General features: G+C 48.6%; 1 protein-coding gene and 1 long non-coding RNA gene across 3 annotated transcripts in view; both read left to right on the plus strand.

Moving 5' to 3' along the window:
* LOC125760199 (uncharacterized) overlaps nt 1-904 on the plus strand; it is a 353,797-nt gene extending 352,893 nt beyond the window's left edge. The window contains exon 2 of the long non-coding RNA XR_007417835.1: nt 683-904. This is a non-coding gene — a long non-coding RNA (uncharacterized LOC125760199). The remainder of the gene's footprint in view (nt 1-682) is intronic.
* The window catches only part of LOC125760194 (uncharacterized), a 467,385-nt gene that overhangs the window by 404,729 nt on the left and 35,782 nt on the right, over nt 1-26,874 (plus strand). The gene's annotated exons all lie outside the window — the stretch shown is intronic.

The raw sequence follows: 26,874 nt of genomic DNA on the forward strand, positions 1-26,874 counted from the left end.
CGTCTTCCCCAGAGGCTTCAGGTCGTGTGGCCCGACGAGCTTCTATCGGTGCTCACCGCACTCATCCGCAGAGAAGCATGCTCCCCCACGTTGTCCCTGCGGGTCACTTCCTCGATCGACGAAGGAGTTCTTCGGGAGTTTTTTGAGGCCGTGGCCGAAAATAAGACACTTCCTTTCGTCGACTATACTTCGATTGCGACGTATTCGACGCTCTCGCGAAAGGAATAGCTTCCGCAGTGAAGAGTACCAGGACTCTGCGGGAAATCTATAGCACGTCGGTGCAGCGTGGTAGTGAGTACCAACTTATAGCTGTACTCAATACCCTGAAAGAGAACTGCTCCATTACGCACTTCAGAATCACTTCATTACGCACTTACGCACTTCAATACGCACTTCGAAACAGTGACGCCCGAAGTAGCGACATCCCTTGCAGAGTTGCTCGCCGTGAGCAAGGCGCTGAGGGACATTCATTTGTGCGAGGAAACGGATATCTTCGCCCACAACAAGGGAAACCATCGTACAGGCCTTGTGGGCTAACTACACCCTGACTGAACTCACGGTTTGCGCGAAGTTCGATGAAAACGACACAACACGCGACATTGAATCACTTTTGAACAGGAACTTTAGGATCCTCGAAAAGGCTGTGGACTTTGTGATTTCTGGTGGTGACGTCAGTGACCAGGTGGGCTCGTATGCTCTGAAGAAAGTGCACTCAAGCGCTGGCTTTGTAGAGATGTTGAAGTTCATAACACAAAAAAACAACAGAGGCGACGCTAGAAGACATACGGGCAGTTTTAGCTCGTATGACTGTCTGATTTCGGCGTTTCAAAACAAGGCTTATTTCGATTTTTAATTAGATCACATTATTGTCCTGTCTCAATATTTTGTTGTGTGTATTGAAGTATTATTGATGTGTCCCTACTGCAAATAGGACGCATGAAAGTATAGGAGCGTACTGTGAATATATCTCAGCCAATGGGGTCGTAACTTTATTAGATACTGTATTTTGTGTAGTGCTAGAACATAGTGTCGACGTACCTTGACTGTATTGGTGATTTCGTTTATGTATTTTTTTCAGGAAAGCGTTCTTTTACACACTTAGTAATGTCGGTCACTTTACCTTCCAAATGCCCTCGATCATTTTTCAGTGATACGTATACGTCTGTTTATCTATTAATGGATAAAGGACCTCCTTTGGAGGATATATTACTAGGAGCAGTGTTGTAGGCGTTACCGAGAAAAGTCACTAAATACGTTACTCGTTACGCAAACAAGAAAGGAACGCGTTACCGCCCTACGTTACCTCTTAAAAAGGTATCGCGTTAGCGTTTCAGTTACCCTAGACAAGCAACGGACGTTACGTCTGCCGTTATTCTATGGTCAGAAATTTTATTCACCGCATTTTCACTGTAGGAACCCCAAATAACAGTTTTACCAAGCAGATATTTATAATTCACAGAAAACTTCTGTCACAAACTGCAGTTTTTGCGCGAAGTACGGATTTAACTAGAATAGGTTGCACAAATACGTACCATGACAACACTATATAGCGTAGGCAGGATTTTTTTTAGGGGGTGGGGCGGGGGTCGGTAAGCCATATACTATATGTATGGTTGGGCGTGTGCGTTTGTATGTGGGCCTGCATATACACATGGAAAATTGAAGGATTTCGGGGGAGCGGGGAGGAAGTTGAACCTCCAACCTCCCCCTGGCTACGCCAGTGCTTGGCAATAGTGGAGTGACGTAAAGTCGCCTGTACAGCATTTACATGTGATAGCTGCTAACACTGTGGCACATGGTAAATCCATTTCCTCAGTGTGACGTTAAACACAAAATTATATTTTATCATCAACGCTCTCCTTGAAAAAACACCGCAACTCTCAACAAATTTACAGTAATTCTGAAGGTGCGCTTCTACTGACAAAACAGATGATCAAATAGCCAAAGAAATTCTTAAACGGCTTAGTTGCGGAGAAAAAAGATTTGCTCACATATGCGTTTTGCCCTTTAAAAATATGTATACTTGCCTGAAAAATTGCGAGCGTTTATCTTTATGTGAAGGTTTTGAAGGTCAGCCTAGTTCGTTGAAAAATTGAGTAACTATCGAAACGTGTATCCGCAGTCGCCAATAGAATGAAGCAAATTTCATTTTGAAAACAAAGTTGATAACCATCGCTAGAATACTACAAAAAGAATTTTCTAATAACTACAGCGTCTTGAAGAAATAAAGCAACAACTGCATTTCAAAGCTGCCATCGGACAGATTGCCTCTCTTCTTAATGAATACCTCCGCACCTACACTAAATAGGCACTCGAGGGACGCATTGGACGGTACACTTAACGCCTGATGAGTGAAAATAGCACGATGAAATGTATAGGACGAGACGAAGAAGGCCACAGCACAAGCGCATCTGCTTCTTCGTCTCGTCCTACGTTTTCTTTCGCGTTATTTTCATTCATCATGAATTACCAGCTTGCCCAGCAGCCTATTCTTAACGCCTGGCGAGCCGGCACGAGTACGCCGCTGCGACAATAGAACGTCGGGGCGAGCTCTGCAATAGTGGCGCCTATGAGACGAAGGAATTTTGTGTAAAACTTCCGGGATAATTGAAAAAACACGGTTGATCCCTCCGTCATAGGAATCGGAATAACACGAAAGTAAAGCATGCCCTTACAGAAATAACTGAATGCTTACTGTACATTGATATAAGAGAGTTTGCACAATGTATATTGATGTCTGGCAGCTAATGGCGCCGTTTAGCGTGTATGCACCCACTTTGATGATTGGGGGTACATCTCCATCCCGACGACTAACGTCCATGTTAAATAATTAAACAAACCCTTGTGGTAGCTGTAGTAGTTAACGGTGAAAGCGCAGTCAGAGAACGAGGTGTGATAGCCAGAAGAGCGTCGCCTATTGGACGCAGAACTTGGTCGCTATCCCGCGGCATGTTAAAATGTGATTGAACACCACGGCCGGACTAGAGGGAAACGCAAAGCGCGTCCTGCCGCCGGTAGCCCGGCCGCGATTTTTCTCGGGGCGAGCGCGTGAGCATGGAACGCGCTGTTACAGCCAGGCGAGCGTCGCAGAGCTATTTTAAAGACGATAGTCTTTCTTGGGATACTTAAACGGAGAAATTTTGGTCTGTCTTTCTGTCTGTCTGTCTTTCTGTTTGTCGGCACGTCACTCGATTCAGCCACTCGGCCAAAGTTGAACCACTTGCCCAAGGGCCAGGCATCTTGAACGGCTCACTAGGTTCATACTTGTGCACATTGTCTATCAAAAAGCAAACATTACGCATATCTGAGGCGCAACATCACTAGGTAAGTATTAGGTGGTGTGTTCCTTTAATAGAAAATGCATACATACGTAATTCTGAAGACCCTAGTCTCTTAAGCTGCGCTGAAAATGCGGCTGCGCGTTAAACTTTACTTCCTCCGTGCCATCTGCACGAGCTCATTGTTGTGTTTCGGTTTCGGTTCTGTATTGCACTGTATGCCATGGGGTGCGGCTCTGGCATTCCTGTTTTAGCCAGGCGACGCGTAAATAAAAGAGTGTGTGGAGAGTGCTCGTTGAGTGCAGACGTTTCTTCTGCTTCAGCGCTTCGCGCCAAACCACGTGTTCGGGCTGGCTGGCGTCCCCGCCGGTCGTGCTGGTCACCGCCGGTCTTCGCCTGCTGCTGCGCCGGGACTACCAGTCCGCAACACAGCACTCATGTTCCCGACGTATTGCCAGATGGCGTCCATATCTCACGCAGCGCCTCTTCTATCGTCTTTAGGCGACATTTGCAGCGAAGCACGCAGATACGCGGCCAATTTTTTTTGGTTTGTATTAGCGTGATGCTGAGCGAGGCCGACGCTTTTACGACGCTTGGGCAAAGGTCGCCACCTCGCGGTGTGTTAAGGCACAGACAAAATTCAACTTCTATTGAAAACGCGCCGAATGGGACGGACGCGTAACGCGTTGCAGGTGCTAGTCACGTAGGCCACAGCAATGACGAATTACTTTACCTTACCACTCCCAGAGGTCAACACCACCCAGCCGACCGGGAGAGTGGTAGATATAAAAGGCACGTTCGTAAAGCCTCCAGAGTCTGTGACCGTGGCGCAGTGGATAGCGTGCCCGGCATCTGTTGTTGCGGACCGAGCGGTCGTGGGTTCGATACCCGTTGACGGTACCTTTTTTCTTTGCCATCTGATTGTGTATATTTTTTCCACGTCATTTCCGTGACGGAAATACGTCACTGAAGTCTTGGTGGACCCCGGCATAAAACACTTTCGTGTTAAAAAAAAAACAGTAACGAGTAACGTGACACCTCCGGTTACCGAAAAATGTTAACGTAAGTACGTTATCCGTTACAGTTTCTAAATAGTGTTAAGGCGTTTATTGACGGTGGGATTGACAGCGACGATTCACAACGACGGAGCACAGACTAGGAGACTCGCACGAGGGGCGTGCTCTTCGAGAAGAGGCGAAGAGGGCGACCCAGTAGAAGGCGCTCGAGAGGACGACCCATTACAGAGTTCCAATGCTTCTCTACAATTACCCGGGTACGAAAAGGGAGCAGCCTGGCGACCTAACAGCTGGTCACTATGAGCGGGTCATGGTAGGGCTTGAGGCGCTCCACGTTGACAATGTCGCGCCCTCGACGGCGCATGTGCGAAGATGGTTCAATGGGTTCAATCAGGTAGTTGACCGGGGATGTGCGTTCAACGACACGGTAGGGGCCTTCGTATTTGGGCAGTAGTTTGGAAGAGAGGCCAGTTGCAGTGGTAGGGAGCGAGAGCCATACGAGCGCTCCAGGGAGGAACGTGGGTGTAGAAGTGTTGGTGGGACCGCGAATGCTCTTCTGCCGCTCTTGGTCCTGCGTAGTAAAGGTCCTGAGCAAGTCTGGCTGTGGCAGGAATAGGCGCACACTCAGATCGATCCGGATTGTATGGAAGGATTGCGTCGATTGTGTGCGACGGGTGCCTGCCGTACAATAAGAAAAATGGTGAGAAACCAGTCTTGCTTTGAGGGGCGGTATTGTAGGCGTAGGTGACGCCGCCGATCACACAATTGGGATTCGATTCTGCCTTTGCAGAATCGAATCCCAATTTGTGTGATCGGCGGCGACGTACACCGAGAGCATGTCGCCGAGCGTGTGGTTAAAGCGTTCGGTGAGCCCATTCATCTGCGGGCGGTAAGCAGTAGTTTTGCGGTGAACAACGTTGAACTCTTTGAGGATGGCTTCGACGACTTCCGACAGGAAGACACGGCCTCGATCGCTGAGCAGCTCCTGAGGTGCGCAGCTCCTGAGCGCAGCATGAACCGGTGCAGCAGGAAGGACGCTACATCGCGCGCTGTTGCCGCTGGGAGGGCGGCAGTTTCGGCGTATCGCGTAAGGTGGTCTACAGCGACGATGGCCCAGCGGTTACCAGCCGAAGTCAGAGGGAGTGGCCCATACAAATCGATGCCAACGCGCCCGAACGGCCGGTCAGGGCAAGGTATAGGTTGTAGACGTGCTGGTGACTGGTGCGTTGAAGTTTTGCGGCGCTGACAATCGATGCAGGAGCGAACGAACTTCTGCACGCATAGCGGTATACAATAGTAACGAGCACGTTACTAAGTTACTGAATAAAGTAACGCGTTACCGCCAACACTGGCCTCTACTGTTTAGCCCCAAGTTAATGTGAAGGATTTTCAAGCACGTGTAACAATGACGAATACACTTTCCGTCCTCCAGCGTCTCATTCGTCCGAGCATTCACCGTTCTATCTATCGCGAGCGCTAACACATGACTCTTAAAGCTTTGGGAAAAACATATTTACTAGGCCTTAGTTTTATAGACGATTTTACGTAAGACATATGAGCTGCGCCGCCTTGGGTTGTTCAACGAATATTTTCTTATTTTTGTATATCACCACTTGAATCGATAAGATCAGGAAACGTCGAATATGCGCCAAACCAAGGGTTTTCATGTGTCCACCGTAGCCCTGCTCGTTTTGTTGTTAAAGATGCAAAGCGGTAAGGTTAACGGCTCGATATGGCAGCATCGAAAGCCATCTGTAAATAAGTCTTTAGGGGCCTTAGGAGCGCAAATTAGCGTTGTGCGGTTATTATACCATGCTGTTCAAGCATGTAATCACTCCATAGGCAATTATTGGAAAGGTGCGTCATTTATCTACGCCGCGGTTAATTGTACAATTCTGAGATTACCGAACAGGTTCGCAAAAAAAAAAAAGAATTTGTTAATTCCCGAAACTTTGTGGGCGGCACAGTCGAAGCGCCGAGGGCCACAAGCGCTCGAGTGGCTGTGGCAGAATGTATACAAGATGTGGTAACAAAAAAGAAATTAGGAGCCCCTCTCCTGCCGGAAGAATGGGGCCAACTAATCTTGGCGTATGCGCGCCTGACATGCTACTCCTTTCTCTCTCATTGCGCAATGCTGTCTCCTAACTTTTTCCTTTCGCCATGCCTGACCTCCAACCACGTGCTTACCACCGCAACAATTCAGTTGGTATAGGCAACAACGACGGTCTTGCGTTCATATCGAGGCAACAATGAAATGTGGCAACGTGAAGTCATAGGTGCCCTCGATCAGATCAGTGCGATCTTGTACGCGTTACAAAATAAACACGGAGGCGTGGCAGTACATCCAGCCGCACGTGACCGCACGCGATTGGTCAATGCAGAGCCGTGACGTCTGTCGCGGTTCAAATGGGCCATTCGCGTGCGGCTGGATGTAATGCCACGCCTCCGTGTTTATTTGGAATGCGTACAAGATCGCACCACTGTGGTGCGATCTTGTACGCATTCCAAATCATGTACGCTTCCATATCAGAAACGGCTTATCGCCGACAGCGGCCACGGTGGGGAGAGCACCAAACATTGCAAAACGGCGCATAGAAACACGCGTGTGACTGGCGTACCTTGGATGTCCGCATTTCTGTACGCTCGTTTTCGCGTACGACGCCGCCACTGAAATCTGCGATCTACAAGAGCCTCGATTAAGAATGGCACGCAGGTTAAACACATTATAATTTAGGTGGGCGTACAGGCGCCGTCAAAGGTTTAGAGACCAATAGGTGTGACTGAGTTAAACAACTTTATTAGGTCTACGGAAAACTGAATTCCTCGGCAATTTGTGACTACTTGCATTCGTTCGAACAACACAGTAGATGTAGTTAGTGCGTTTTAGAACAGGCCGTAAATCTAAATTCGAGGCTGCCTGCCGAAGCTGCGGCAATATTCAGCTTTTTCTTGTGTGGTCTCTAAACTTTTGACACTGACGGTATACGTCACGTACGTCCATGGCCGATGTGTTCAGCGAGTGGGACTAAACAGCAGGCTCATTTTCATTGCCCGACTGTGGCTCCATGATAAAAGGCGTCGTCACCTTCAGTGCGCTGTACCAAAATCTGTGACTCGTAACAAGCTTCGCTTGAATAATATAAAGCTTTTAAATGCGAAGCATTTCTTAGCGAACTTCTGCGACTCTATCTATCTATCTATCTATCTATCTATCTATCTATCTATCTATCTATCTATCTATCTATCTATCTATCTATTATCTATATCGATCTATCTATCTATCTATCTATCTATCTATCTATCTATCTATCTATCTATTCTATCTATCTATCTAGCCACCTACGACATCGTCCTCTCTCACCTCTTCATTAAGGGACGGATACCAAAATTGGTATGGCACAACATGACTGTATGATGAACATAAGCGATGGGTCATAACATCAAAATCACAACATGCATTTCATGAACGGCATGATTTACATGCCACGATCTTGGGGCTCCTGCGGCCGTTTCGTTAACTTGATATATCCCAAAATTGGTATGGCGTGAGAAGATTGTATGACAAACATAAGTGACAAGTCCTATCATGCAAAAAATGACACGCATGTGATGTACAGCATGATTTACATGACATATGGTCTCGGGGCGCTCGCGGCCGTTTAATTGTATGGATATATAACAAAAATTGGTACGACGAAGCATTTCTGTATGGTGAACATAAATTACAGGTGGTAACATAAAAATCATGACATGCATGACATGACTAAGAAAAAAACCGGCTGAAGGGGCAGTAAAGTCAGCTTTAGTCCTCAAATCGTGTCGTTAGTCCGCGAGAGGACCAACTGTCGCGAAGTGCATGTCGTGTGCAAATTCGGAGGAGTAGACATTCCTTGGAAAAGACTAATGGGGGGACGAACGGTTGCATTTACTCCCGCGGGTAGAGGTTGAAGGGAAGACGTTTTTTCTGTGGCCTTTGTTTGCAGCAAGGCTCAGCATTGAACGCGAAGCGGTGATCGTAGACCCACGAATCCCTCTTTCAAAGGTCATGAGCTTAGCTCTCGGCCAGGTGCGCCCTATTGTTCCAAAGCCCTCCTTTCTATTCCGTCGCGGTGCGGGCTGCAGGCGGCGATGACCTGAGGGGTGAGGAATTCGGCGAACGTATGTTCCAAATGTCCACTGCGCAGATGACAAGAAGGCATCGGCGCGTCGGCCCGCTTACTGCTGCGATGAAGAAAATAATGCGAGAAAATATAAATTTAATTTGTAGGGTGTTAATATTGTGTCATAAATTACGAGGACTTGAACCTTAGTTCACCAATAAGCTTCCCAATATTCACTTCACTGGCGGTGACAATCGTGTCAATCTGACGGACGTTTCAGCGCTTATGTTGAGTATCCTTCCGCGCCGCACTCTTTCTTCAGTATCGCTCGCCGGAGTGTCGAGTGCGGGTCGTGTTCGTCACTTGTTATCTATCTTGCTCTTGTTTCGGGGTCAGCGAGTGCCGCTATTTACGCAGACTATGAACGCAGCTGTGAAGAACATACCTAGCTGCATGTGCCGCAATTGTGGACGCGCATGCGCGTTTGTTTCTGTGTACCGGCTGTTTATTGGACGCAGCATCGTAACTTTCCTGCGGAAAAATGGACACCTCAGCTTACATGCAAGACTCCATTGCAGCTTCCTTTCTGCGAAGCTTCAGAGATGGACGGCGTCACATCGAGGTGTGATCAATTTCTGGATTTACTGGCTCTCCAAACAACGTCCCTCTGCTAATTTTGAAGGTAAGTTTAATATTTTCATTGCCTCGGTACATTGTATTATAAATAATATGAAGACTAAAAAAGCATTGTGCGTTGCATGTTTTTGAGCATGCGACTGCGCAATTATTGGAGCTTACGTGATTAAGCCGTTCCCTTCTAGCTACTTTATTTTGTAACAAAATTTTCTTTTTTGTATTTCTTCCAGGTAGGACTCGCCCTAGTTATTCGGGAACAGACCCTACACCAACTAAATGATGACATTCGTTCCTTTTTGGTGTTTTCGTAAAAATAAAGATTGATGTTAATAGAATCGTGGTTTCCTTTCTTCCTTGAATACTTGATGGAACACCGTAGGTTATCTGCAAATTACACAATCAAGAAATCAAAACCGTTGGTAAGCTGAATCACTGTGCATGTGTGAGTGTTTGGTGTCATTCATGTGGCTTGTGTTCCCGTGTCCTAATTTGCCACTTCTCGCCAAGTTTTTACCTTGTTCAAAGAATTCAAAGTGTTTGAAAGGATTGAAAGATCAGGGCACGCAACTAAATATTCTCGCTAGGGCAAGACTTGAAGCCGGTGTACACAATTTCTCTCAAGTTCGGCAAAGTAAATTCGAATGATCAGCATTATTGCTTGCAAGCGCTCACTGAATGCATTAATAGCAGTTAATACATATAAGTTGGGTACCACTTCTAAAGCACTATTTAAGTGGCATGTTTCCGTGAAATGACCGTTCCTAAGAGCGCAGAAACTTCGCCACCATCTTTTACAATTGCGAAGCGCGATTTGCTCTCCCAAGGATCGTTTCTGAGGATCAACCAATACTCCTTAAAAGAGTAACATTTGCTCCTTCAGGGACCATTTCCAAAAACCAACTATTAGACCTTACAGGAGTAACATTTCGTCCTTCAGGGACCATTTCCGAAAATCAACTGTTACTCCTTACAGGAGCAACCGTTAGTCCTCTTGCAGTTAATCCTTCAAAGACTAACTGTTTATTCCCTTCTAGTTCATCCCCAAAAGGACTATTGGTTGTGGCAAATCAGTTGATCCCCATAAGGACTAACCTCCCTACCCCTTTTAGTCCTTTTTTTTTCTAGTGTACGCTATGACATACATACCCCACTCATGGTGCGCTTGCGGCCGTTTCGCTTTCTTGACATGTACCAAATATCGTTTTCCATGAGGTGACTGTATGAAGAACATAAATCACAGGTGGTAACGTGAAAATCATGCCATTCATGCCGCGTAGGGCATGATTTAGATGCCAAGCTCATGGGCTGCTCACGGTCGCTTCGCTAGCTTTATATACACCAAAATTGGTATTGCATGCTGTGACTGTACGACGGACATAAATGACAGGTGGTAACATATGACAACCATGACATGCATGTGGTGTAGGGCATGATTTACATGCCACGCTCATGGGCTGCTCGCGGCCGTTTTGGTAGCTTGACATTCACCAACAATGGTATTGCCCGACGCGATCGTATGACGAGCACAAATTACAGGTGGTAAGATGACAATCATGACATGTCTTTCATGTACAGCATGATTTACATTCCACGCTCATGGTCTGCTCACGGCCGTTTCGCTTGCTTGACATACAGGAACATTGTTATTGCGTAAAGCGACGGTATAATGTATAGAAATGGCAGGTGGTAACATGACAATCATGACACGCATGTCATGTACGGCATGATTCACATGACACTGCAGTCTGTGGTGCGCTTCCGGCCGTTTTGTTAACTGGCTACACAACAAAGGTGCTATGGCATAACATCAGTGCTTGACGAACATAAACGACTGATTATGCATTGCATATACCAGAATATGCGTTTAATTATATTAAAGGCTCTACATGCATGAATGCATGACAAACGTGTGCTATACCGTGAACTAGATTGGACATGAATGCCTTCATTTGCCTCAAAAAAAAAAAAAAAAACTCGGCGATGTATAGCTCTTTGCTTGCTGCTTCGCATTACATCGATTCCCACGGTGAGTGGGATCTACCGGATTTTTTTTTCTGCGTAGAAACTGTCGCAAACAAAGAGCAACTGAACTCCTAAACGGGTGGAGTAAAGTTTTACGGTCGCGCTTCGTGAGCGTTGCTGTGGTAACTGAAACGTCATCAAGTCTGTCAGATGCGAGGTGCTCGTGCCGTGTAAACATAGCAGTGGAAGATGAAGAAGCGATCGAGAGGCTCAAAATTCACAGAACATGAATGAATTGGGATTGCGATAAGGGTTCTGGATACGTGTTGTGCAAATATTCTACTAATTTTCCTTCTTTTCTCATACCACTAATGGGCATTGAATGTAGCACGCGATCATTCATATTTTCATGCACAGCTGCGGAAATGGTGGCCGAGTGTATAGGTATTGAATCACCATACATACATTGCGCATTTCGTCGTGACTGTGCCTAGAAAAACCATTGTTGCATCGCGCGCCGTTTAAAAAGGTTGTTTCAAACAGCAGGGATCAAACTACACATATACTAAAAAAAATTATCGTGGTCTGCTCATTCAACTAAACAAAGGATTTTACCGCGTGCTTACAAAGATCAGTTCGCAATGCCTCTATATCTGACAACATATCACTGAAATGTATAGGACATATCACTGAAATGAAAGGGGTCAAGGTTAGTCGAGCCCTTATTCTGAATGAAACACTCGAAACACATGATCAAAGAAGGCGACCGTACATATATCCCACTACATGTAATGCGCACAGCACATAGTAACAGTAACGCCTACTCACTTAAGATAAAGATGGCCCACAACACGTTGAGGAAACTATTGAGCACCTTCTGTGTTACTGCCCGACGTATACGCAAACGAGAGGCTTCACCTCAGCACTGCACTAAATCAAATGGACGGAAGGGCTTTCACTGTCGCGAAAATATTGGGACCATGGGGCTGCCCATCACAGTTCCGAAAGGCAACGAAAGCGCTGTTGCGTTTTCTCAAGGATACCGGACGTGGGAGTCGCCCGCTGCGCGCTGACGTGCGCCTTGCAGGACCCAAATAAAGTTTTTCAACCAACCAAGCAACCGGACTGATTCGCCGTTTGTGATGTCAAACGCGAAACTCTCACGTCGGCTGAAAGAATGACTTTTCTCTCCTCCTCTCTCCAACTTTCCTTCCCCCTCCCCCCTTCCCCAGTGCAGGGTAGCCTACCGGGCTCAGCCCTGGTTAACCTCCCCGCCTTTCTTTTATTCTTATTCTCTCTCTCTCTCTGGAGTGAGTATTACAGGGCACATGACTCCAGTCTCGGACGGGCGCTTAGCACCGCTGTAAGCATAAGCACTTCTTTCAGTACACTCCGTCATCTGTTCGCGCATCAAATATTCAGTGTTTTTAGAACACCCATATTTCAAACTCATAGTTGTAAATATTAGTATCAGGTTCACTACCCGAACGCGAACGCGAGCCGCTATGAGGGCGTTGGTGCGGTTTCTTAGAGGAACAGGACTGAACGACTACGTTCATGTGTTGCTTTTTAGACAGCGCTATTGTAATGGCTTTGTAGTGTAGTTACAGACTCTCCTCTTCGCTTTCACTCTTTCGTACTCCCTTTTCCTTTGCCCAGTACAGGATAGCCAACCGGAGATTGCCCCTGGTTAAACTCCCCGTGTTTCCGCTACCTTTCTCTCTCGTTCTCTCGCTCAGGTTCACTAGCGCATCTTGTATTTGTTATTATTATTTACCTTTTACAGCGAAAGCTGTTATGAGATCACAACAAGGGCCGATTTTGGCGCCGTAGTTGTCCGCCGCCGCCGGTGTCCGTAACCACTATCGCTCGAAAAAAAGCTAAATTAGAAAAAAATTCCAGGATGGAACGAGGTTCCAACCTGGGCCCTCTGGGTGGGAGCCCAGCATCCTACCTCAGAGCCATGCCGGTGCTTGAAACTGTGAAGCAAAAAGACCCTATACAAGCTTCATGTCGGGAAGGCACCGCATTACGATATATAATGTAGTGTGGTAGAAGAGTAAAATAACAACCAGGCGGCACACAACGCGAATTCTGTAACCTGGCGTCACACAATGCGATTTGCGCAACGAGTCGGTTGTTGCAGGCCCGTAGCCAGCCTCCCCCCCCCCCCGATATTTTTATGATACATGGTGTTTTACCGAAAATAAATAATGAAATAGGCGTTTTTCTCAAATAGTCAAGACTTTCAGCAAGTGCCCCCCCCCCACCCCCCCCTGAAAAAAATTCCTGGCTACGGGCTTGGGTTGTTGAATGCTTCAAACCCATTACAAAGGCCCCTGCCATAATTCTTAATCGTCATAAGCAACAGCGTCAACAAAGTGCATATTATGCCTTATAGATGTTTAGCGGGTACCATGGTTATCCGCAGAATGACGAAAAATTGCATAGTGGCTGCTTCCCGACTTCACAAAAATTATGATTTATATCGTAGGGGGTTACTCGCAAGTGCACTTCTATTGGTTGCCAAGGAAGCCCATGATGTCTCCATCATCAATTTCTTCAAAATCTCAATAAAGGTATTTCCCTCTCTCTTTCTTACGTTAACGTATGTTATGAAGCGTGGTGGGACAGTTAAATAACGACCGGGCGTCACACAATGCGCATTACGTAACGAGTGGGCCGTTTAAAGCTTCCACCCCATTACAAAGGCCTCAGCTATAATTCTTTATCGTCATCAATCGTCGCATCAAGAAAGTGCACATAATGTCTTTGGTACCTCGCTTCTCCACAGAAGGACGAATAATGTCGTGGTGGGTGCTTCCCAACTTCACAAAAATTATGATTTCTGGCATAGTGGGTACGTTGCTAGTGTACTTGTATTAGTAGCCACAAGAGAGTTTATGACGGGTTCTAGAAATTCCGCTCTTCCAGCTTTCGCTCTGACTGTGCTGCGCTTTCCGCGCAGGCCTGGCGTCTTTTTAAATATTTTCTTCATCCTCTTGATCACATTCTCCATAGCCACGAAGAGTAGCATGCCAGCGATCAAACACACGCCGGAAAAATATCTGTTTTTTCTGATAAAGAATCTCTCTCACACATAGAAAAAGGACATTCACGTTGCCATCTTTATTTTCGTGTGTCACTACTTTCATCAAGAGGGCCGGACCACACATTGATCAAGTTGGGATCCCAGCACAGAAAACCGTTATTGCTTTGTTGTGGGCGAATGTAATGTATGTATTGGTGTACATTCCTTGTTGATCACTTTTTAAGGGGGAGGGGTGTGGGCAGAGAACCACCACCATTTTGTCGGATAGGCTCTACAAAAATATGTCGTATTTTCTCAAAACGAGTCCGAGTTAAGCGCATGTTTATTTCCGTGATCTCTCCCTTAAGCGAGCTTAAGCTGACTACATTTCTTGTAGAGACGCCTCTGTTCTCTTCCCGGTGAGCTTCTGAACCTTCTCCACGAGACCATCACTTGTGGTGTGCAGTTTTCTGAAAGCATCAGCGCCTTCCTCATCGTGGTCCTCAGCATCAGATATCACGAATTTGGCAGCCTTGGTTCGGAGGCGAATGTTCCTCTTCAAAAGGCAAATGATCTTGCACATTACCCCGGGCTCATCGGTGTCCCAGTTAACAACGAAGCGAGTCAGGGTGTAGTTAGTCCTCAAGCCACCCAGAATGGTTTCTTGCTCATTGGGCGAGATTTCCCAGAAATTGTTGACGTGAATCTCATTCAAGGTGTTGTTCTCCGCAAGCAACTTCGAGAGGGACATCGCTATTTCGGGCGTCACCATCTCGACCCACATAGTGAACTTCTTGATGGAACAGTTCTTCTTCAAGGCATTGAGGATGCTGATGAGGTGGTTCTCTTTACCATCGTTTACGCCCATGTTCCTCCATATTTCCCTGAGTGTTCTTTTGCGCTCCTCGAAAGCGTTGCTGTCCGCGTTTACGTGGAATGTCTCCTCAAGTGCATCGACTATTGCCTTGTTCGAGTGAACCGTAAGGTCACGAAGTGTCATGTCTCCGACCAAGACGTCAGAGAACTCCCAAAGAACTCTCTCGACGACCAAGGAAGCGACGCTGACGCACAACACGGGGCAGCATGCTTGTCTGTGGATGAGCCCGTTGAGCTCCGGTAGAAGCTCCTCGGGCCACACGACGTCAAGCCGCTTGAAGACACCGGCATGGACTTTCATAGTCAACAGAGACCACACTTTCTCCTTTTCCACGGGACACACGTACCTTAATTTGACGATCTCCAGCGTCGAGTTGGACGCGAGCATATTCGCGAAGCCGATTAATACGTCGGAAGATAACTCCAAGTCAGCTAATGCGAACTTTTTGAGGGTGTCGTTTACCCTTAGGGCCTCGATGAGAGCTGCGGCACCTTCGTCACCTCCGCAGTAATCCCGGATTACCATAGACATCAACGACTTGTTCTGTCGGATGTAGCTCGCAACATCGTTCGCGAATCGGTCCCCGTTGTTTTCGCAGCTCAACTCCAAAATGTGCAGGCCTCTAAACGGCAGCGAGAGACTCGTGCCCAAGTCCTTGCCTTCGCAGTCAATATGGAGGAAGACTCTTTTCAGCGAAGGGCATACGTCAAGTTCATCTAAAGCAGCCTTGAACGCGCCCAGAGTGATATCGCATAGAGTAAGCGTCTTGACGGGTGGTCCTGTGCTCAGTATTCGCCGGAGAACGGTAGCGTCCTTCTCTGAAATCTTTTTGTACTTGAGGTCAGCTCCGTCTTTCATGTTCGTGAAGCGACCTGGACTCCGCTCCGCTATGTACTCTTCTTGACCTTTTTGGAAAAACTCCTTGACGTCACTATCCTTAGTGTCAAGCTCATTAGTACCTGCGTCGGCCATGTTGACGTCACAGTGAAGTTGTTTGCTTTAAGTTTTAAACTTTATGCCGTGTCAACACCAATCAGGTACCAAGAGAAGCGAAAGTTTGTAGAACATGTGAAATTACTGCGGCGTTCAACGAAAATTTGCAGCCTCCATTAGTCGTGAATATAATCTTCCGTAAAAGCGGGCTTTGTAAAACGCCGTTCTCGTGAACCGATGAAGTGAAACGGGGATGTGACCTTTTCGTCTGCAATCGCTGAAGTCCTCGTACCCGGCCTTGCTGCCGGGAAAACACGTCTTGAGGGAGCCTGACTTCTTTAGGTTGCAGGGCCGATGAAACCTAAACGTGAAAAAGGCAAGAAAAGATAGCTTGTCACTCTGGGTAGTTCAATTCATGGAGCTTTGTCTAGCATTATAGACACAACAAAAGTCATATAAGTGGATGGCACCCTGCGTGGAATTCGAGATCTATCATGTACACCGCATTTATTGTGCACCATCCGTCATTTGTGCACATCTGTACGTCACGTGTTCTTGTTTACTTTCGAAAGTTCTCGAAAGTTTTTGTTAGTCTCGAAACTGCAGCCTTGCAAAAGTTCAGCATGCTTGATATTTGTAAACATTCGAGCCAGTGTTGTAGGCGTTACCAAAAAAAGTAACTGAATACGTTACTCGTTACGCTAACAGAAAAGGAGCGCGTTACCGCCCTACGTTTCCTCTTAAAAAGGTAACGCGTTATCGTTACAGTTACCCCGAAAAAATAACGAACATTACTTCTGCCATTACTCTATGGTCAGAAATTTTATTCACCGCATTTTCACTGCAGGAACCCCATATAACAGTTTTATAAAGCTGATATTTATTATTCACACAAAACTTCTATCACGAACGACCATTTTTGGCGAAGTACCGATGTAACGAGAACAGGTTGCACAAATGTGTCGTACCATGGCAACAGTAGCGTAGCCAGAAATTTTTTCGGGGGTGGGGCGGGAGGCGTTAAGCCATACTTTATGTATGGTTGTGCGTGCGTTTGTATATGTGCATGTACATATTGAAAGACCGCAGCACAGTCGTGGTCTCGACGCCTTTTATTCACCAGAGCCGCCTGACCAACGCTCAGAACGAAGATGACGCTCACAGTGATGATGATTACATACAGGTGAAGAGAATGAAGGAAGCATGTTGTGAATATTGTGCTCACACTAATTTCCCCCTCGCGCGGAAGCGGCCAACCTGGCCGCTGTTTATGACGGTTGTGTACGTCGTAGGAATGGTTTTAAGCGGGAAACGTGGACAACCTCTGTGCCGCGGCAACGGCTGTCGGAAGGCATGACAACGGGAGTTACCCGATAGTTCACGGGAGAAGTTTGCTTGACGATAGCATAGGGGCCGATAAAACGTGGCTGAAACTTATCACATAGGCCAGGAACTCGCGTAGGGGTCGACAGCAATACTTCATCTCCGGGATTGAAGTGAACGACGCGGTGAAAGTCATCGTAGCGAGCCTTCCGATCCTGTTGACTCGCCTCGGTATTGAGGCGGGCGCGGTGGCGAGAAGCGGCAAGGCGAGAGATTAAGTGCTCGCTCGACGACGCCGACGACCCCACGGGGACATCAAAAAAAGAGACGTCTAGTGGAGATGTCGGTTGACGGCCGTAGACAAGGAAGAAGGGTGAGTAGCCCGTGGTGCGCTGCGTAGCGGTATTGTACGCGAAGGTCACGAATGGCAAGATGGTATCCCAGTTTGTGTGGTCGGCGTTGATATACATGGAGATCATATCGGAGAGAGTTCGATGAAAGCGCTCTGTGAGGCCATTAGTCTGGGGATGGTAGCTGGAAGTCGTCTTATGGATGGTGTTACATGCGTGGAGAACGTCCTCGAGTAGTTTCGACAGAAAGGCCTTGCCGCGGTCACTCAAAAGCACACGCGGCGCGCCATGTCGCAGAAATATAGCTTCCAAGAAGAAGGTGGCAATGTCCTCCGCTGATCCGGAAGGGAGTGCAGCTGTTTCGGCGTACCTTGTCAAGTGGTCTACTGCAGTGACAATCCATCGCTTACCGCTTGCTGATACTGGCAGTGGTCCGTAGAGATCGATCCCAATGACCTCGAATGGAGCGTCAGGACATGGAAGAGGTTGTAGGGGTCCCGCGGGAGATGAAGTGGGTCGTTTGCGGCGCTGGCAGAGCGAGCATGAAGCAACGTATCGTGCTACGCAGGTGGAGAGTCCAGGCCAAGCAAAGCGACTGCGGATGCGTTCATAGGTCTTGTGAAAGCCGAGATGACCAGCCTTGGGGTCGTCGTGAAATGCTGTCAATATCTGTGCTCTGAGTGAGCGAGGAGCGACGGGAACCCAACGCTGTCCTTCGGGGTGGAAGATATAGCGGTACAGGATTGAGTTCTCAATCTTGAAGTTCTGCAACTGGCGACGGGCGCGGGCGTTAGGAGGACGCGAAGAGCCGTGAAGGCGTTGCATAATGGAGTGGCAGTAAGCGTCGCTGCGTTGGTGAGACGCAAACGTCTCGTTGCGGAACGAAGGAAGCACATTGAGAGCGGCGAGTGAAAGAACTGCCGAAGACACGTTGACGGGGTCGCTCACGGATGGCGACAGGCCGGTTATGGCTGACGATGGAGGTAATGGACAACGGCTGAGGGCATCTGCATCGTTATGTTTCTTGCCGGATTTGTACGTGACGTCAAATTGATATTCTTGAAGACGAAGTATCCAGCGACCGAGACGTCCAGACAAATTCTTTAACGTCGACAGCCAGCACAGAGCGTGGTGGTCTGTCACAACGGTAAAGTGGCGGCCGTAGAGATAAGGTCTAAATTTCTGAATGGCCCAGACAACGGCGAGACACTCCTGCTCAGTGATCGTGTAGTTTTTCTCGGCAGATGTCAGGGTCCGACTTGCGTATGCGATCACACGTTCTCCCGAACTTTCGTGTCGTTGCAAGAGAACAGCGCCGACACCATGACCGCTGGCATCAGTATGGAGGAGAGTGGGCGCGGTGTCATCGAAATGACAAAGCACTGGCTCAGACGTGAGGGCACGTTTCAACGTGTCAAAAGCCATTTGGCACTCCTCCGACCATACGTATGAAGTTCCCGAGGAAAGGAGTTGGTGAAGCGGCGCGGCAATGGTGGCGAAGTCGCGTATGAAGCGCCGGAAGTAAGAGGCGAGGCCAAGAAAGCTGCGGAGCTCTTTGGAACGGTGAGGCGTGGGGAAGCGAAGAACAGCGGCAATCTTGTCGGGGTCAGGCCGAATTCCGTCTTTGCTGACGAGATGTCCTAGTACCTTAATGGTTTTGCTTGCAAAGTGGCACTTTTTGGTATTCAGCTGGAGACCAGCAGCTGCGAAACACGTCAGAACTTCGTCTAAGCGCTGCAAGTGTTGTTCGAATGTTGAAGAAAATATGACCACGTCGTCAAGGTAACATAAGCATGTCTTCCACTTAAGGCCCCGCAGTACAGTGTCCATCATTCGTTCAAAGGTTGCTGGCGCATTACAGAGCCCAAAAGGCATGACGTTAAATTCGTAAAGCCCGTCAGGTGTGGCAAAGGCAGTTTTCTCCTTATCATCCTCGTGCATGGGAATTTGCCAGTAACCGGAGCGCAGGTCAAGGCTTGAAAAATATTCCGCTCCTTGCAACGAATCTAAGGCATCATCAATGCGAGGCAAGGGATATACGTCTTTTCTGGTTATTTTGTTCAAGGCACGGTAATCAACGCAGAATCGCACCGAGCCGTCTTTCTTGCGCACGAGAACGACAGGTGAGGACCAAGGGCTTGCGGAGGGGCGGATGATATTTTGCTTGAGCATATCGGTAACGTGCTTGTCGATGATCTCGCGTTCGCTAGTAGATACACGGTATGGTCGGCGGCGGACAATTGAAGTTCCATCAGTGTGTATGCGATGAGCTGTCACCGAAGTCTGTCCTAGAGTAGGGGAATGTATGTCGAAGGAAGATTTATGCTTCGACAACAGCGCTAGTAGCTCATCTGCTTGCGGCGGAGTTAGATCCGTGCTGATTGCATTGGCGAGAGCTGTATCAGGACTAGTATCTGTAAGTGAGCGTGGTTGCGCCGCATCAGTATTCGTAGCCACCACAGAGAGAGGTTGCGTGTCCACGCCGCAAACGACAACAGAGCCTTTAGGAAGAAGAATCGGCTCATTCGTGACGTTGAGTACAGCGAGACAGGCGGTGCCGTTGGTGAAGCGAAGAAGACTCGACGCTATTGCAATTCCCTTGGAGAGACAACGGGCTGATGGAGCGACTAGAACATCACCGTGGTCAATGATATCTGAAGCAACCGTGAGTACTTGTTCGTGGCCAGGTGGCACCACGGAATCTTGGACGGTTCGTAAACGGTGGCGTGACCAAGATTCCTCGTCGGTATCATCAGTCTCTCGCATGTGTACGAGGCGTTGTCGACAAGAGATGAAGGCGGAAGCACCAGAAAGAAAGTCCCATCCTAAAATTAGCATATAAGCACAGGAAGTCAATACGGCGAATTGAATATGGTGCCGGATCCCATCAATAAAACACGAACGGTGCACTGTGCTGACGGCCGTATCGTAAAGTCGTTTGCGCTACGTAAGGAAGTGCCAGTATAAGGTGTAGTAACCTTACGTAGACGACGACACAAATCCGCATGAATAACAGAAATAGCAGCTCCCGTGTCCACCAATGCTTGAATAGGCACCCCTTCAGCATACACTAATAACAAATTGGCCGGGCCCTCTGGAGGTTTTGGTGTTTGTCCGAGCGATGCAGCTTTCCCTCCAAAAACTGCACCACCTAGTTTTCCGAGCGGTATTCAGAGGCATGGGTGACCGGCTGTAGAGGCGATGTTGAGCGGCGCAGAGGAGAAGGGGAGCGGCGGCGTCCTGGACGGTAGGTTCGAGGTGCGTCGGGAGGAGAGGACGGGGAGAAGGAACGTGTTGGAGCGCGGCGCTCGTACTGGTTAGGAGAGGACGTCGAATCCCTTTCGTAAACATCGTAGCCGCGGCGTTCGTCCTGCTGGCGCTTGCGACAAAACCGTGAGATGTGGCCTCGAATGCCACAATAATAACATATTGGGCGAGATGAGCGCCAGGGGGTGTAAAATGCAGGAGCAGGAGGAGCAGGTGGGACAGGTGAACGTGGTGCAAATGCTGCTAAGTTGGTCTGAGCAGGCACAGGATGCACGCGCTGAACCAAAGCAGGTTGCATGGCCGCGATTTGCGCATACGTCGCGGGCGGAGTTGGTGGCGTCGGAGTGTCAGGCGTGATAGCGCAAGCCATTGAGGACAGCTCCTCTTTGATGATGTCGCGCAGGCTAGTAGCCGAGGAGTGAGGCTGAGGGGCGGGCGGACAGGACAGTCCTTGCGCTTGAAGCTCTTCGCGAATCAGAGTGCGAATCAGCGTACGCAAATCCGCATCCGAAGAAGGGCGGCTGTCACAGGCGTCTCGGTGCAAACGGATGGCTTGTAGTTCGTCAAGATGCTGGCAAGTCGTGATGACATCCTCGACGGTGCTGGGGTTTTTGACGGCCAGAGCGTTGAACGCGACGTGGCCTATCCCTTTGAGGATGTGTCGAACACGATCAGCCTCCGTCATAGCCGAGTCCACGCGGCGGCAAAGGGCAAGGACGTCTTCGATGTACGAAGTGTACGTCTCCCCTGGGTGTTGTACGCGGCCGTCGAGCTTTCTCTTCGAGACTTCAGAATGAATGTTGGGTGTCCCAAAAATTCTCCGGATTTGCTGAGCGAAGGTAGGCCAATCAGCAAAGATGTCCTCGTGGTTAAAAAACCACGTTTTCGCTACGTCGGACAGATAGAATGCGACGTGGCGAAGTTTTTGAGGATTGTCCCAGTTGTTATACACACTTGTCATGTCGTACTCCTTCAGCCATACTTCGACATCGTCGCGTGGGAGACCGGAGAAGATAGGTGGGTCCCGCTGCCGGGCGGTGACGGTATATGCTGGGGCGGGTGGCTGGGCGGGGATGCCGGATGGACCAGGCAGCGTGTCTTGGGCCATGACAGCGGATAGGCGGAGCAAGCGGCGACCCGAACGAAGCTCCAGGGGAATTCGATGCCGTAGAGGACTTGGGGATCGAAAGCAGCCTCCACCACTTTGAAAGACCGCAGCACAGTCGTGGTCTCGACGCCTTTTATTCACCAGAGCCGCCTGACCAACGCTCAGAACGAAGATGACGCTCACAGTGATGATGATTACATACAGGTGAAGAGAATGAAGGAAGCATGTTGTGAATATTGTGCTCACAATATACACATAGAAAATTGAAATATTTCGGGTGGGGGATGGCGGAAGGAGTGTTGAACCCCCCAACCTGCCCCCCCCCCCTTTCGGCAACGCCAGTGCTTGGCAATAGTGGAGGGACCAAAGTCGCCTACACAGTTAGATATGATGGCTGCTAACTCTGTGGCACATGGTAAATCCATTTTCTCAGTGACGTTAAACACAAAATTAGATTTTATCATCAACGCTCTGCTTAAAGAAAACACCACAACTCTAAAAAAACTTACAGTAATTCTGAGGGTGCGCTTCTGCTAACAAGACAGATGATCAAATAGTCATAAAGAAATGCTTAAATGGCTTATTTTTGGGGGAGAAAGATTTGCGCGCATATGCAATTTGCCGCTTTAGAAATTTGTATACTAGCCTCAAAAATTGCGAGCGTTTGTGTGAAGGTGCTCAAGGTCAGCCTCGTTCGCTGAAAACTTGGGTAACTATAGAAACGTGTACCCGCAGTTGCCGATAAAAAAAAGCAAATTTAATTTTAAAACAAGGTTGATAACCATCGCTAGATTATTGCAAGGAGAATTTTCTAATAACTACGGATTCTTGTAGAAATAAAGCAAGAGCTGCATTTAAAAGCTGTCATCGGACAGATTGCCTGCCTTCTTAATGAATACGTCCGCACCTATTCTGAATAGGCACTCGAAGGACGCATTGGGTGGTACTCTTAACGATTGATGAATGGAAATATAGCGCGAAAAAACGTAGGACGAGGCGAAGAAGGCGACAGCACATGCGCTTGTGCTGTAGCCTTCTTCGTCTCGCCCTACGTTTTTCTCGCGCTATTTTCATTCATCATGAATTACCAACTCGCCGAAGGGTCTATTCTTAACGCCTGGCTTAACGCCATGCGCTTATGGGCTTCCTTGGCAACCAATACAAGTGCACTTGCGAGGAACCCACTACGCTATCACTGTAATTTTTGAGAAGTAGGGCAGCAGGCACTGTGCCATTTTTCGTCATTCTACGGAGAGCGTTGGTACCTGCTAAACGCATGTAAGGCATTATGCGCCCTTTGTTGATGCTGTGCCTGATGACGATGAAGAATTATGGCAGAGCCCTTTGTAATGGGTTGGAAGCATTCAACAACCTACTCGTTGCGCAATTCGCATTGTGTGACGCCTGGTTACAGAATTCGCGTTGCGCGACGCTTGGTGCTTATTTTACTCTTCTACGACGCTATATTGCATATGCTAATGTAGTTCCTTCCCGACATGAAGCCTGTATAGGACCTTTTTGCAAAGCAGTTTCAAGCGCCGGCATGGCTCAGAGGTTGAATACTGGGCTCCCACGTAGAGGGCCCAGGTTCGAACCTCGTTCCGTCCTGGAATTTTTTTCGTATTTCGAGCGATACTGGTTACGGACACCGGCGGCGGCGGCGGACAACTACGGCGCCAAAAACGGCCGGTGAAATGATCTCATAACAGCTTTCGCTGTAAAAGGCATTCATTCAGCGCGTCCCCGAACGACGACAAAGTTCAAAAGATGATGGCAGTCCCTGCACCGCGCAAAGCCTCTTTGTAGAGAGTTTTAGTGCCGGGGCCCAAAGCGGCTTGCGTAGGACCGCTGTTTCGTTCCTTTGTACTCCCAGGTGCACCCACGGAGAATACAAAGGAACTCAAGTTTCTTTGGGGCCCCGGCACTGAAGCTCTCGCATTTCTTCAGCTGAGCAGATGTTTTACGGGAATGTGTATTGTATAAAACGCAACTCGTCCCTCTGTGAGGGACGAGTTGCGGTCGCTCGGAATCATCTCGCTATGTTTGGTAGCCTCATAACCAATTTTCGATCATAATCTGTGTTTTGGGGGTTAATCCTTTTTATAAAAATCCTAATATTTTTGCAAAAGCAGGAGTGGCATGAGAGTCAGGCAACACTGGCGCACTCGCAAGCCGAGACGTGAGAGACAGAGATGCTTCGTTGGTGTCATTTCCAACCAGGCAACTTGTTCTGTTACAGAACTGCAGTAACAGAACAGAAACAAGCTTGACAAGTCTGTCCTTACATATGAACGTGTCGCGGATGCTTGAGGACGATGCAGGGAATGTGTACCGACCTTCGCAGGTGCATTCATGCACGGCCTCCGAGATTTGCGCGTGTAAAAGCGGATCTCCGGAGGCTCCGTTCCTGGAGTTGAAACGCACTCCGTCCTTCTCATTTGTGTCGAGAGTTGTGAAAGCTTTGTGACGTCGGAATGACGTTGAGGAAAAAGAACCGGAATAGGGGGCACGCTGCTTGCCGAACTCCAGCCAATCAGAGGCGGCCGAAATGTACAGTCCACTAGGTGGACACACCGAGAATAGCTCCCCAGATCTGCCAACCGTAGCTTTGATACCGTGCACCGAACCAAAACCGGACCTTCACTTGCGACAGGATCATGAACGTTTCCGAGAATGACAGCGAGGGCACAGTCGTCAGAAGTGAATCATACTGCGGCGTACCATCGGAGACAAGTGCCACAAGGTGCAGTGCCGGAGACCGCGGCGCGGTTGGAAGAGGCAGCGAGCAACCATGTCGTGCGGAATTTGCGTGTCAGGTTTGTGCAGTGTGCTGACAAAGCTGCGCAGTGCAACCTCGATACGTGTGCCCGCTTCGACGACATGTGAAGGAAGCACGAGGTGCGCATGGAACAGCTTCGAAAGGTGAAAGCCTTCCTTGATCTGCTCGACAGACTACCTACTTGCAACAGGCCCGGGTAACCACTATGCCGTCACGTGGGTTACGCCGCATCGCGAACTTTGATGTGAAATTTCGCCGCTTCGTTTATTGCGCATCTTTTATTGTTTTAATGCGCAATCGACCTTTTTGTGGAAATAGAAACTGAATTCACTGAGCCAACGACGTTAAAGATTCATACTGCAGCAGATATCAGTTTTAGATCACTTCCTATTTTGGTAACAAGCACGCATTGGATTTTTATTGCCTAGCGGCCGCAAGACTGACAATGCTTCATGCGGGGCGCGCATGCTTTTCAACTGATAATGAACCCTATGTTTTCATGAAACTGATCCCTTTTGGCAGGGCCAAACTTGGCAGCAACGAACGCCCCGTTCAGTGAAGATTACGGGAACAATCTTTTTTGACAAATTTCGCGTAGAACTAAAAGCAATAAATTGAGGTTTTTACTTGCATATGTGTGCGTTTCGGGTGTCTGAAAAGCGGCTTTTAGTACGCAGAAATATGCCGTGCCTGCTACCTTTTTGGCTGCATTGTGTCAGACGACCTCTAACAGTGACGGAGCTTTAAGGGCGGGGGGAATCTGATATTTTCTGGCGACCCCCTCTCACGAACCCCGATACAACAGTTTTGTTCGGTGAGCGAGCCGAAGATGAAGGCCGATCATGACGTTGGTAGTTTTGTGGTGACAGTCTCCTTAAGGCAAACAAACAAACAGACTCCGCACGTCCTGATTATGTTAGCCTGGCTATTCGCTTGGCATGCTACTCCGGGTGCTGGGTGATCATTGTGATATATACATTGATAAACACTTAACAGCACACACATACACACAGAGAAAGAGAGAGAGATTACGCGTTACACATAGGTGGTGCTTCGACATGGGCCGAGAATATGCCGCAGTTCTGAACTCGAGTACCATTGAACGTGTGATGCCGCCTTCAGAGAATGGCTGACGCGTATCGCCTGTAGTCACACAAACATGTTGCAGGTCTTCTGGGGCAACAAGATCAAGCACCAACGTAACAAGCTGCTTGTTCTGCGAACGTCTGCATTCCGGCAAACGATTCTCTGTGCTCAGATGCGCGTGCAATCTTATAACTATTTCAGCTTTTTTTCGGCTTTTTCACCGGGCGCAGCAGCAACACATGGACAGCATGTGGTAAAGTGGCTGATTCGCTAGCCGGCGGCGGCTCCGCCCATGCTCCCTGGCGTCACAAACACCGCGCCAAAATGGCGGCCGTCGGCGGTTGGTGCGTTTTGTAGTTGGCGGCTTCTAGGGCTTATTATTGACTTAAATAGTCGTTTATAGTCTATTCTTCATGTGCGCAGAGGCATGATAGACCCTCTACTTCTATTTTTCGCTGAGAACCGCAGTCATGGCGGATTTAAACGACCTCACTTCATTAGGAAAGGCGCAGGCTGTTTTATCAAAGATTTCCTGCGCAGAATTCGAGGAAGAGTTCCTGAACAGGTGAATGTCTTTTGTCTTTTGCCACCTAAACAGGGAACCCAGCACTGCGGCAGCTGTGCATAATGTGATCTTTTTCGACCAGATTACCCTCGACGCCTTAGACAAATAAAATAACCACAGCTGGCCGCTCGTTTTTGAGTCATGGCACATCCAGCTGGCGCCGGGCATCATCAGCAGAGCTTAAATCCGGGGGGGGGGGGGGGGGGGGGGCTCGGCTCCCTCTACAGGTCACCTGTGTCATGAGTAAAGGGGCACGGGGCACGTGCCGGACAGCGCAATGCGTCGATGGTGTGCGGGGAATGGAAAAGTACCCGATGGTGTGCACCCCCGCCACGTCGACGCAAGCCATTGGCCGGAGAAAGGCGCGTGCCACGCGACCCGAACTGAGATGCGGAACCCCAGAAGAACAAGCAGTCATTGTTCGGTGGAGTTGTCGAGGAGCAAGGTGGTACAGGCCAGCGTCGCGTCCGCGACGGGAACAGCAGGGCTGAGTTCTGGAGGCAGCGTTGTGCATGCCACGTCGGCAGTTCGACCCGGTGGCACCAAGGGGAGGCCAGGAGTTA

Source organism: Rhipicephalus sanguineus, chromosome 10, assembly GCF_013339695.2.
Source record: "Rhipicephalus sanguineus isolate Rsan-2018 chromosome 10, BIME_Rsan_1.4, whole genome shotgun sequence".
Classification (NCBI taxonomy): domain Eukaryota; kingdom Metazoa; phylum Arthropoda; class Arachnida; order Ixodida; family Ixodidae; genus Rhipicephalus; species Rhipicephalus sanguineus.